At 46.8% G+C, this 12,233-nt stretch overlaps 1 protein-coding gene across 1 annotated transcript in view; it reads left to right on the top strand.

The window, feature by feature from the left end:
• LOC130282692 (transmembrane protein 132A-like) overlaps positions 1 to 12,233 on the top strand; it is a 311,553-nt gene that overhangs the window by 195,548 nt on the left and 103,772 nt on the right. The gene's annotated exons all lie outside the window — the stretch shown is intronic.

The following is a 12,233-nucleotide window of genomic DNA, read 5'->3' on the forward strand; positions in this document are numbered from 1 at the left end:
GGGTGTAGTCCATCCTGCCCTGGAGATTTGCTTACATTTACTTTACTTAACTTACCTTGTACCATCTCTACATTAAGCCAGTTCAATACATTATATGATGTGTTACCAGCACTGACCTGGCCAATGTCAGCTCCTTCTTCCATAGTATATACAGAACTAAAGAACCCATTCAGTAGCTCCGCCTTCTCTTGATCGCCCGTGACAACCTCCCCATTATCATTATTAAGGGGTCCTACATGCTCGGTCCTTGTTTTTTTTGTATTTATATATCTAAAAAAATATTTAGGATTAGTTTTGCTTTCTTCGGCCACCAGTCTCTCATTTAGATTTTTTGCTGTTTTTATTACATTTTTACAGATTTTATTAAGCTCCTTGTACTGTTTAAATGTTATAGCTGACCCATCAGATTTGTATTTTTTGAAGGCTATTTTTTTGTTGTTTATTGCTCTTTTAACCTCATTTGTCAGCCATGTAGGATTTAGTTTTAATCGTTTATATTTGTTCCCCTTTGGTATATATTTAGCTGTATAGTTATTTAGAGTTGATTTAAAGATGTCCCATTTACCTTCTGTATCAGTATTTGAGAACACCTCCCCCCAGTCTATGTCCTGTAGTGCAGCCCTCAACCCAGGGAAGTTTGCCTTTTTAAAGTTATATGTTTTTGCTTTCCCCGTCTGTCTTTGTTTTCTACATTTTAAGTCAAAAGTAACTATATTGTGGTCGCTATTACCAAGGTTTTCCCTCACAGTTACATTACCAACCAGCTCTGTGTTGTTGGAAATGATCAGATCCAACAAGGCATCAATTCTTGTTGGGTCTTCCACAAACTGGCCCATAAAATTATCCTGCAATAAATTTAGGAATTTTCTCCCCTTTGTAGTTTTAGCCAACCCCCGGCCCCAATCTATATCTGGATAGTTAAAATCTCCCATTATTACCACTGTACCTGCCCGGGCGGCCCTCTCTATTTGTTTATACAGCCGACCTTCTATCTCTTCCGTGATATTAGGGGGTCTGTAGATTACACCAAATATTATTTTTTTCAGTATTTCCCTCCTTTTGTAATTCTACCCACAGTGATTCCACCTCCTCAGAATCATCACACACTATGGCATCGTTCACATTGACTTTCATACCACTTCTTACATACAGACAGACTCCACCACCTTTTCTGTTCATTCTATCCTTGCGAAACAATGTAAACCCCTGCAGATTAACAGCCCAGTCATGCGAGGAGTCCAGCCATGTCTCAGTGACCCCAACTATATCAATATGTTCCTCCAGTATCAAGGCCTCAAGCTCCCCCATTTTATTTGCTAGGCTTCTGGCATTTGTGAACATACACTTTACATTTCCATTAAGTTTTACACATATAGTCTCACTACATGTATAGCAATATAGTGATATAGATCCCTGTTATCTCTTACATTATTTTTAATTGTTTTTAAATGTTTTTGTATGCTTTGTAATTTGATAACCATAATAAACTTAGAGAAAAACATTTTTTCTCATATTTATCAACGGCTCCATTGGGGGGGACAGACCATGGGGTGTATGCTGCTGTCACTAGGAGGCTCGACACTATGGCAACAAGAGAAGTCGGCTCCTCCCAGCAGGGTATACCCACCCACAGGCACCTGAGGTAATCAGTTTTAGCTTAGTGTCTGAAGGAGGTGGACATGGTCTGGAGTTCTCTCCAGACCAGGTCTTAGGTTTTATTATTTTCCTAGTTAGGGATGTGTTAGTTTTTTATTCCTTTTTCTTTCATGTTTTCAGATGGGGATTCAGGAACTGCGGCTCACTGTCTCCCCATTGCGATTGAGGGGGCACAGACATTGCGTATATGGGCTGTCAACCCCCTCTTGCCAACGGTCAGCGCCTGGGGTTATACCTCATGGGTCCGGGTCTCCCTATTTCCCTGCTCGCCTCGCTCGCACATGGTAACTCGGCGTGATGCAGGTGACAGAAAGCGGACTGAATACCTCATAGAAGACTTCGTTAGGTAATTTCTTCTGACTGAGGTGAGTATATTCCCTTTCTCCCTTAGGAGACCCTCACTTTTTGCCCACTTTTTCTCAAGGGCTGGCCTGGACGTTTTTTTTTTCTATATTTATTGCTGGGGTGAGCAGGAGCATTTTTGGACTGGGGCACAGCTTTATTCATACTTTTCACTTTCCTGAACGATATGTGTGTGTGGTGTGTGTGTTTCTTTAAGCGCTGACAGCCGCAGCGTTTTTACTATGCGGGCGCATGAAGCGCCGGCTTACTTTCCCTTTCGGCAGCAGTCGGCTGCCGGCGGCGTCTCGCTCGCTTCCCCGCAAGCGCATATGCGAATGACATGTGCGCTCGGGGACAGGAGCGGGCGTGGGCGCCATTGCTGACCTTCTTGTCAGAAGCTGAGGGCACTATAACTCCGCCCCCTCTGTTGTCGGGGCTTCTAAGAGGCGCGAATTAGCCTCCAATCAGCGCTGTGCGCGCGTTTGTGAGAGGCAGGGGCCATTTAGCAGTGCCCCTGCTCCTGGCCCGCCCCTCTTTTGCTATTGGCCTGCATTTCTTCCTTCTCTATCTACACTAGAACGGAGTTCACCTCACAGCAGCTGCCCTGGGGTCACAGACTTGTGCTGCACAGACAACTGGTGCGTTAGTTCATCATTTTGTCTGTAAAAGCTGTAATTCCAAAATGCCTGGTTCTGCTGAACCCATTTGCTCCCTCTAAACAGTTAACTGGAGTGTTAGCCACTCATTACATCTGTAAAAGCTGTATCTCAAAAATGTCTGGTTCTGCTGAACCACTTGTTCTGCCTGCTCCACTGCTCCACCAGACCCCCCTGCTATTCAACCCCGGTTGTCTACCAGACCCGGTGGGTTCGGCCGCCCCTCCAGCCTGGGTTCTCTCCCTCCCCCAGTCTATATCCCACTCGGCTCAGGTCTCCCGTTATGTGGTGACTGCATTGGAGAGGCCCTCCTGGCCCTCCGTAGGGTCCCACTCTCCCTCTATACTGATGCTCTCGCAGCGTCATGTGGGTGTTTTTCATCTGACTCATCCTCCAAGTCTTCTGGCAGGCAAGGGCGCTCCCCTCACAGGCATCGCTCTGTTACTCCGCCCTGTAGCAAGCGTCGCTCCCCTAGAGGACGCTCCCATGGTAGCCGCTCTGGCTCTCCAGACCCGCGTACCTGGTCAGTCTTCCCCTCTTCCAGGGCAACCTCACACATTCCCATTCACCTGGAGAACTTGTGGATGAAGTTTCCGATTCAGCCTCTGATTAAGAGGACCACACGGATATGTCTGATGTGGTCTACTCATTGGTTTCGGCCATAAGAGACACCTTCCAGCTAAGGACCCAGGAACTTCGGACGAGGTCCAGAAGTTTCTTCTCATCGCACCCGACCTCTTCCAGGCTGCCTCACCTCGTTCCCATTCACCTGGAGAACTTGCGGATGAGGTTTCTGATTCGGCCTCTTACTTAAAGGAACGCACGAATGCCAGATGTGGTGTACTCATTGGTTTCGGCCATAAGAGACACCTTCCATGTAAAGGACCCAGGAACTTCGGACGTGGCTCCAGAAGTCTCCTTTTTTTCTTGCCCGACCAGCACCCAAGAACTTCAGCTCTCACGCTTAATTTTACGCCCTGCTGGTATCCGCCTGGAGGCACCCTGACAAGAAGTTTCAGGAAACATAGAAGGTTCAAGCGCTATATCCCTTCGCCAAGGACCTCATTGCTCGGTGGACCTCCTCTCCAACTGTGGATCTGCCGGTCTCCCGCCTCTCTAAAGCGCCTACCTGGCCTTTGGCTGATGCGGCTGCCTTCAAGGATCCAGCCGACATGAAGGTGAAGACTTTGGCAAACTTTGCCTTTGAGACAGCAGGATCTTCCTGCTTTTGCTTCGGCCTGGGGTCAAGGGCCCTTTCAGTATGGTCTCCCATCTCCGCCAGGGTAGTCTTCAAGATCCCTCTGGAGGATTTATTTAATCTAGCTCCCGATGTTCCGCAGCTGGAGATTTTCTGTGTTCTGCTTCCATGCGCAGCCACTGTGCTGCCTTTGCCACAAGCTACCTGGTAGCCACCGTCCCTTAAAGCCTGGAATGTGGACGCCACCTTCAGGAAGTGAGGAGTCGGGCGGAAAAGAGTTCTTTACCTCTGGATAAGGCTCACAGAACCGCTTTCCGTCGTAAGTCCTCCTTTGCGTTCTGTGGACCTTTGGTGCCACCAAAAGGTACCAACAAAGGGTCCAGCCAGGCGCCTTCACGGGAAGAGGGCTCCCTCCTTCCGGACCTGTCCCTCCCGGAGGACGGCTATCCGTTCAGGCCGTTTTGCAGCCCCATCAGGCACCCGTAGGCCTTCCTCGATCTGATGGGTCGCCCCCACCCGCCGACCTTTCTCGGGTGGTTGGTCGCCTCTTACTCTTCCGGGATGCCTGGACCACGCATATTCATTGTCCCGGTTCCTTCAGGGGAAAGTTTTTGAGGTTTATTCCAACCTCTTTGTGGTCCCCAAGAAAGGCGTTTCTGTTCGCCCAATCTTGGTTCTCTAGTATCTCAGGCATCATCTTCTGCTTCCCATGCCGAATGGAGTCTCTCCGTTCAATGCTGGCCTCCCTGGTTTATGGGGAATTTTCGTTCCTCGGTGGACATCAAGGATGCCTGCCTCCACATCTTTGTTCCGGTCATCAGCGGTACCTCTGCTTTGCAGTTCCGGACGGTCATTTTCTATTGTGGCTCTCCATTTTGGTCTGACCACGTCTCCACGGACCTTTAACAAAGTCCTGGCACCTGTGATAGCCACTTTTACGGACAACAGTTGTTTCCGTGATTCCTTACTTGGACGACCTCCTGATCAGAGCTCCAGCCAGGGCCCAGATCCTGGAGAGTCTTAGTCTCAACCTCCAGACCTTGTGTCTCGCCGGTTGGATGGTCAATCGGGACAAGTCCTACCGCTATCCTGGGGCTCCAGTTCGACGCGGCCACTGTCCGCTTTCAACTCCGCCGACCAATCGGCTGACTCTCTTATCAAGAGTCCGATGACTTCGGCACCCTGCTCCAGTTTCCATTGGCTTTTGCATGGATGTCCTGGGTCAGTTAGCGACGGCCGTGGAGGCTGTGCCATTTGCCCAGGTTCATCACCGACCTCTTCAATTGGTGATTCTCTTCCGGTGGGACATGTCTCCATTGTCACTCGACAGTCTTGTCAGTTTCTTCTATGGGGGCTTTGGTTCCCCCCTGCTTTTTCGGGGGCGCTCCTTCCTGCACCTCCCTGCCAGTCTGTTGGGCTGGGGAGGTGTTTTCAAGGACCGGCCGGTCTGGGGTCTTGGTCCCTCGAGAAGCCCTTTTCCCCTTCAACATGTTGGGGCCTAGGGAAATCCTTTCTTTGGTTGCTTCTTGGGTAATTCCCTTCAGGGCGGAACTCAGGTTTCCGGCCATCTCAGCGCTTTTCATTCCGGGCGTTTCTGGGATGTGGTCTTTCTCAGCCGGTCCTCAGCCGTCCAAGGCGAGTGGTCCCTACATCCGGAGGTGTTTGCAGTGATCTGCAACCTCTGGGGCGCTCCAGGCGTGGACCTCTGCACGTCCCGCCACAACCAAGCGTTCCTCTTCCTTGGTCGGGCTTTACCCTACCTTATCTGTTTCCTCCCCTTCCTCTATTTTCGCGGTCCTGAGGAAACTCACAGCAGAGGGCGTTCCCGTCATTCTCGTGGCCCAGACTGGCCCTGGCGGGCGTGGTACGTCATCGTGGTCAGGCTCCTGAACTACTTACCTCTGCACCTTCCCTATCGTCCAGACCTCCTATATCAGGTCTCCTTTGCCACCCCTATTTACCGTCTCGTGCTTTTGATGGCGTGGCGGTTGAGACAGCGGTTCTGAGGACCCGTGGTTTCTCTTCCCAAGTGGTTCACACCATGCTGAGGGCTCCTCTGCAAAGATTTCTCTGAAAGCCTTCCTCTGCAAAGATTTACCACCATACCTGGCGGTCTTATTTCTGTTGGTGTGAAACTCAGCCTTTTTCTCCGGTCGTGGTTGGCTTTCAGCTCCCTTAGGGGTCAAAGGTTCAGCAGTTTCCATTCTTTTTCAACGTTCTTTGGCGTTCAATTATCATGTCCGAACCTAGTTCAGGGAGAGGCACAAGCTGCCCCCCCTCATCAGTCCCTTTCTTTCCCTTGGGACTTACACTTGGTCTTAGGTGCACTGCAAGGCACCCCTTTTGACCCTTTCAGGGACATTTCTCTTCGCCTCCTTCCCCGGAAGGTGGCGTTCCTTATTGCTCTTACCTCTTTTAGGAGGGTGTCAGAGTTGGTAGCTCTCTCCTGCCATTCTCTCTTCCTGGTGGTATACCAGGACAAGTGGCTTTCTGTTCAGTTCCGTCCTTCTTACCTGAGATGGTTTTTGACTTTTTCATCTCAATGAGAACATCGTCCTACCGTCCTCTTGTCCGGCCCCTTCTCATCCCTGGAAGCGTTTGTTTCACAACCTGGTTGTGGTGAGGGCTGTTCGGACTTATCTCTGTCACTCTTTCCTTTCGGCAGTGTGACCCCCTTTTTTGTTTTTCCGGAAGGTCGTTGTATAGGACAACCTGCTTCTACGACCACCATTTTTAGGTGGATCCGGTCTGCTATTTTGGGAGCTTACCGCTGCAAGTGGAAGATCCCACCCTTCAGGGGTTTGGCTCATTCCACCCGTTTTTTGGGGCATCCTGGGCCCTCCGCTACGTGGCTTCGGCCTTGCAGTTCTGTAAGGCGTCCTCGGTCGTCTTTTTACACTTTCTCAAGGTGCTACCAGATTCATACCACTCGCATCAGTTGATGCTACTTTGGGCTGTAAGATGTTGCAGATGGCGGTGGTTCAACCGTCCACCTGTCTAATTCCTTACCCACCCAAGGGACGGCTTTGGTACGTCCCATGGTCTTTGTCCCCCAATGGAGCCGATAGAGAAAAGGAGATTTTTTTTATGCTTATCGTAAAATCTCTTTCTCGAAGGATCCATTGGTTGACACAGCTCCCACCCTTGTTTCTGGTGTTCCTATTTCAGTTATCTGACCGAAGGTGTGTTCAGTTGCCTTTTCTTCTGATTGCTCGGACAGTTTGTGGTTTTCTCTTGACCTGTCAGTCTTCTCCTATTGCTCTGGGACTAAAACTGATTACCTCAGGTGCCTGTGGGCGGGTATACCCTGCTGGGAGGAGCCGACTTCTCTTGTTTCCATAGTGTCGAGCCTCCTAGTGATAGCAGCATACACCCCATGGTCTGTGTCCCCCAATGGATCCTTCAAGAAAGAGATTTTACGGTAAGCATAAAAAATCTCCTTTTTGGGTCCTGAGTGGACAGTGTGATTTCACAGAAATGTGATTGACTTGGAGTTACATTTTGTTGTTTAAATGTTCTCTTTATTTTTTTGAGCAGTGTACATTCCTTAGCTTGTATTAGAAATGAGTCTTCCACCTGCTCTTGCCCAATGCTCTAGCCCCCTTCATAAATATATATCTGGGTAGTTACATGATCTCAGTCTCTGCATGTCAGGTACGGGATAAGGGGTTGGAGTATCGAGCTGGAGCCAAAGAATGCTTCCATTGCACAGAAGGACTTGCTTGCACATTTTGATTTCTATTGATTACAGAAAAACGGTTGCACTTTCTTTTTTAAATTTTTAAATTTTTTTTATAACATAGGTGCGTTGCAGCACACCCCGCAGCAGGCGCACGGACCAGACATGGACTGCGTCCCAGGAAGTTGCACAAGGGATGTCCAGCGCCAAACTCAGGAACGTTCTTTATTAAATAGCCATATTCACTTGAAAGCCTTAGTAATACAAAGGTTAAACACACATGGATCTCCTTATATATGGGGAGAACAGGTGGTGCAATCCAGGGAAATCGGGCTGCGTCACCGGGACCAACCACATACAATCACATGAGTAATACACTGATTAAAATACAGTGTGAAAAACACCAAATATATTCAGTGCAAAAATAAAATAAAAACAGTGACATTAAAAACAAGTACATAAGTCATACTGCTAATGTTGTTCGGTTGTGCCCAAAAGGTATAAATAAATCAAATTATATGTTAAATAAATGGGAACAAAAGAAACGCATAGCAGTATGGCCAGGAAGTAGCTGTACCTGGGATTACACATATGAATGAACGTGGACATGCAATACCAAAAACGTTTTAAATGACAGAAAAACATCTAATAATGTAGGATTGTGTCTTGTCTTCTATTCAGACCATGCGGGAATCTTGTATTAAGTTTCAGTATCCAGAACATCTCACGGTCTAGGATTTTTTTTGTTTCAAGTTTCCTCCCCTAGGTGGCAATGTAACTCTTTGTATTGCCCCCATGCTTCTCCGCACAGTGTTTTGTGGCCATTGACTCCTCTCTCGCCAACATTTACAGTCATGGCCGTAAATTTTGGCACCTCTGAAGATGAAGTATTTCTCACAAAAAAAGATTGCAGTAACACTTGTTTTGCTTTACACATGTTTATTCCCTTTGTGTGTATTGGAACTAAACCAAAAAGGGAGGAAAAAAGCAAATTGGACATAATGTCACACCAAACTGCAAAAATAGGGCTGGACAAAATTATTGGCATCCTTAACTTAATATTTGGTTGCACACCCTTTGGAAAAAATTACTGAAATCAGTCGCTTCCTAGAACCATCATTAAGCTTCTTACACCACTCAACCGGAATGTTGGACCACTCTTCCTTTGCAAACTGCTCTCTAATTGGAAGGGCGCCGTTTCCCAACAGCAATTTTAAAGCGCAACTGTCATGAAATTTTTGTTTAATAACCTGCACACATCCTTTGACAGGTCCCAGCGCATGCGCCCTTCAGCTAATGTAACGTGCGCGCCGCTGCCTGTCATCCAGCAAGCGCTCGCTCCTCCAGTAAGCGCTCGCTCCCCCCGCCGTTGTCCTCCTCAGTGCGCCTGCGCAGGGCTAGGTGCAGAGAGCGCGGGAGCGAGCGCTCGCTGGAGGAGCGAGCTCTTGCTGGATGACACGCAGCAGTGCGCACGTTACATTAGTTGAAGGGCGCATGCTCTGGGTCCTGTGTGTCAATCACACAGCGGTCCCAACACTGAGATACAAAGTGGGCGTGTGGGTGGGCGTGGCGGCGGTGGGGCATCCCGTACCTCGCACCACGCCTATCCGACCATCAGGGGCTTTGATTAAAAGCTCTTTTAAGTATCAGGAGAGCCTGTAAATATGAGGTAAAATAATGGCTGTACACAACACCTGCACACAGTAGAAAGGCTGTGTGCAGGTTAGTACAATAAAATTTCATGACAGTCGCGCTTTAAGATCCCTCCACAGGTGTTCAATGGCATTTTGATCTGGACTCATTGCTGGCCACTTAAGAACTCTCCAGCACTTTGTTGCCATCCATTTCTGGGTGCTCTTCTACATATGTTTGGGGTCATTGTCCTTCTGGAAGACTTAAGATCTCGGACGCAAACCCTGCTTTCTGACACTGGGCTGTAAAGTGCGACCCAAAATCTGTTGGTAATCCTCAGATTTCATGATGCCTTGCACACATTTAAGGCACCCAGTGCAAGAGGCAGCAAAACAACCCCAAAACATCATTTAACCTCCACCATATTTCACTGTAGGTACTGTGTTCTTTTCTTTGTAGGCCTCATTCCTTTTTCGGTAAACAGTAGAATGATGTGCTTTACCAAAAAGCTCTATGTAATCTTGCTTTTTTATGTCACTGTGTCAGCAGTGGGGTCCACCTGGGTCTCCAGCCATAGCGTTTTATTTCATTTAACGGTCGACGGATAGTTTGCGCAGACACTGATGCTCCCTGAGCCTGCAGGACAGCTTGAATATCTTTGGAACCTGTTTGGGGCTGCTTATCCACCATCTGGACTATCCTGTGTTGACACCTTTCATCAATTTTTCTCTTCCATCTACGCCCAGGAAGATTAGCTACAGTGCCATGGGTTGCAAACTTATTGTTTAAAGTTGTGCACTGTGGACAAATGCAAATCTAGATCTCTGGAGATGGACTTCTAACCTTGAGATTGTTGTTTTTTTTCCCACAATTTGGTTCTCAAGTCCTCAGACAGTTCTCTTCTCATCTTTCTGTTGTCCATGCTTAGTGTGGCACATACAGACTCACAATACAAAGACTAAGTGAACTTTTCTCCTTTTTATCTGCTTTCAGGTGTGATTTTTATTAAATTGCCCACACCTGTTACCTGCACCAGGTGAATTTAAAGGAGCAACAATCTTATTTTCCCACGATTTTGAAAGGGTGCCAGTAATTTTGTCCAGCTCATTTTTGGAGTTTGGTGTGACATTATGTCCAATTTGCTTTTTTTCCCTCCCTTTTTTGTCTTGGTTCCAATACACACAAAGGGAATAAACATGTGTATAGCAAAACATGTGTTACTGAAATCCTTTTCTGTGAGAAATACTTCATTTTCTTGAAAAATTTCAGGGGTGCCAACATTTACGCCCATGACTGTACATGTGTTGGTGGGAGAGGGAGATTCTCTTCGCCCCCACGAACCCCTTCAGGGAATACCTGCTATGGTATGGCCGCTACATCGACAACCTCCTATTCATATGGGGGTCTGATGTAGCGGCCATATGGGTTTTTTTAGAATATATCAACCGAAACAACCTCAACCTCAAATTTACTGTTGATTATGAATTGGAGACCGTCAATTTCTTAGATCTGCATTTGCGGGGTGACCGTGTGGGTGCAGGGTAATCTCGATCACATATAGAAAAAAGACGGCTGTCCACTCTATTTTGCATGCCACATCTTGTCACCCCGCACACATAATGTAAAATTGGCCTGTAGGCAAAATGATTAGGGCTCGCCGCAATTACACTGTCAGCAATAGGCTCAAACAGAGTTCTCCACAGTGGATTATTTCCAAGGCAATAACCATTGCCAGTGGAAAAAAACGTGAAGATCTAATTAGATCCCATGATCTAAAAAATCTAAAAAATAAATAAACTGGGAATGATTCAATGTCCATAGTATTCTCAACGCAGTATAGCACTGATTTCAGAGCCGTAAAAATTATATACTGACCCTAATTTTAGGGAGGCTCTAAAACATGGCTAGATGTGCGTATCCAGGAAAGCCCCTACCATTGGCCAAATACTTTCTCCCAGCTTATTTATGGATCGTCCAGCCAGGAAACCCACGCGGCTGAATCACCCAGGGTCATTCAAATGTGGGGCAAAAAATTTTATTTTTAGTAATCACATGGTTAACTCTGCACAATTTTCATTATCCAGTAATAACACCTTTTCTATAAAACAATACATCAATTGCAACACTGTCGGAGTTGTATATCTTTTCACATGTCGTGACTGTGGATTGCCATACGTTGGTTGCACTACAAATTCATTGAAGACTAGGATACGTAAATATCTTTAGGATGTTGCACACTTCCAGTCACGACATGTGTAAATGGTCACAAAACACTGTGCGGAGAAGCATGGGGGCAATACATCTTGCCTTCAACTTCAGGGCATCGAAAGTTACATTTCCACCTATGGGACAAAACTTGAAACAAGAAATCCTAGACCGTGAGGTGTTCTGGATACTGAAACTTAATACAAGATTCCCGCATGGTCTGAATAGAAGGCAAGACACAATCCTACCTAGTTTTTGGTATCGCATGTCCACGTTCATTCATATGTGTAATCGCACGTACAACTACTTCCTGGCCATCTTGTGTTTCTTTTGTTCCCATTTATTTAACATATAATTTGATTTATTTATACCTTTTGGGCACAACTGAACAACATTAGCAGTATGACTTATGTACTTGTTTTTAATGTCACTGTTTTTATTTTATTTTTGCACTGAATATATTCGGTGTTGTTTACACTTGTATTTTAAGCAGTGTATTACTCATGTGGTTGGTCCCGGTGACACAGCCTGATTTCCCTGGATTGCACCACCTGTTCTCCCCATATATCAGGAGATCCATGTGTGTTTAACCTTTGTATGACTAAAGCTTTCAAGTGAAGCCGAAACACGTGACGTAACCAAGTTCCTGTGATGTCTCTTTTGGCTATTTAATAAAGAACCATTCCTGAGTTTGGTGCTGGACACCCCTGTTTCTTGTGCAACATAGTAACATAGACAAGAGTCCATCAAGTTCAACCTATATCCATAATGAGTCCCTGCTGAGTTGATCCAGAGGAAGGCAAAAACCCTCATACTAGAGGTTAAAATTCCTTCCTGACTCAAATATGGCAATCAGAATAAATCC

This window comes from Hyla sarda, chromosome 7 (genome assembly GCF_029499605.1).
Source record: "Hyla sarda isolate aHylSar1 chromosome 7, aHylSar1.hap1, whole genome shotgun sequence".
NCBI classification, from domain to species: Eukaryota; Metazoa; Chordata; class Amphibia; order Anura; family Hylidae; genus Hyla; species Hyla sarda.